The sequence below is a fragment of the Odontomachus brunneus genome, unplaced genomic scaffold, assembly GCF_010583005.1.
Source record: "Odontomachus brunneus isolate Ranch 3 - 2012 unplaced genomic scaffold, Obru_v1 Obru_scaffold_027, whole genome shotgun sequence".
Taxonomy (NCBI): domain Eukaryota; kingdom Metazoa; phylum Arthropoda; class Insecta; order Hymenoptera; family Formicidae; genus Odontomachus; species Odontomachus brunneus.
In genome coordinates this window covers 685,176-686,089 of record NW_022639477.1, presented here as the reverse complement: position 1 = coordinate 686,089, position 914 = coordinate 685,176, and the positions used below count along the sequence as shown (strand labels likewise).

The 914-nt window shown below is 39.7% G+C and overlaps 1 protein-coding gene across 1 annotated transcript in view; it reads left to right on the top strand.

The window, feature by feature from the left end:
- Nucleotides 1-914, top strand: part of LOC116842857 (neurotrimin-like) — a 13,457-nt gene that overhangs the window by 7,952 nt on the left and 4,591 nt on the right. The window lies entirely within an intron of this gene.

The following is a 914-nucleotide window of genomic DNA, read 5'->3' as shown; positions in this document are numbered from 1 at the left end:
ATATATATATATATATATATATATATATATATATATATATATATATATATATATATATATACCGACAATAAAAAAGTATGGTATTTGCAACTATAATTACATAGAGAAATATTTACTATAAATTATGGCAAAGAAAATAATTTTTTTATTAAATTCTGCTATAATGTCAGTGATAATAACCATGTTACTACTACTATTTTACTACTAAAAATATTGTTGAGGCCAAAAATAACTTTAGTTACACCAACCATATTCTCCTTGCTGAGTGTACACATATTGCATACTTTGAGAGTTCGTACTTAAAAGCCAGAACAGCAAGAATGCTCAGAGTTAGGTGCCAGTGTTAGTTGTGACTAGGCAGCTTTAGAGCTTCCACCTTACTCCGAACAGGAGGAACACGAGGACAAAATTCAGCGACACTCGCGACAGCGCTCTCTTCGCGTCTTACCTCGTAGACCTCGTCGATGAGCCTTGAAAGATAACGCGATTTTATGCGCTCTTATCAACAGAAATGTCATCGCGTTAGATCGAGGCCTAATTTGTCCCTGTCACATACGCCCGCCACGCTTTGACAGGCGCGTTGTTACCTCTCTCGCTAACGCGTTACGCATTATTGACAATTTGATTTATTAACGAGCTTATTTGCCGAATACCGGCTGGGTAATGGCGAAATTTCTGCCTGACAGTTCTGACAATGGGACCCTATTTGAGATACGATAACGACTCGCTAAAAATACAACGACAAATTATTATAACGGAGTCGAGCGCGCGCGAGAGCTCGGGAAAATGACTGCCTCGTTCCCGTTTTGCCTGAATACCACTCCTCCTCTACCTTGCTCTCTATCCTCTCACTCCCTCTCTCTCTCTCTCTCTCTCTCTCTCTCTCTCTCTCTCTCTCTCTCTCTCTCCCTCTC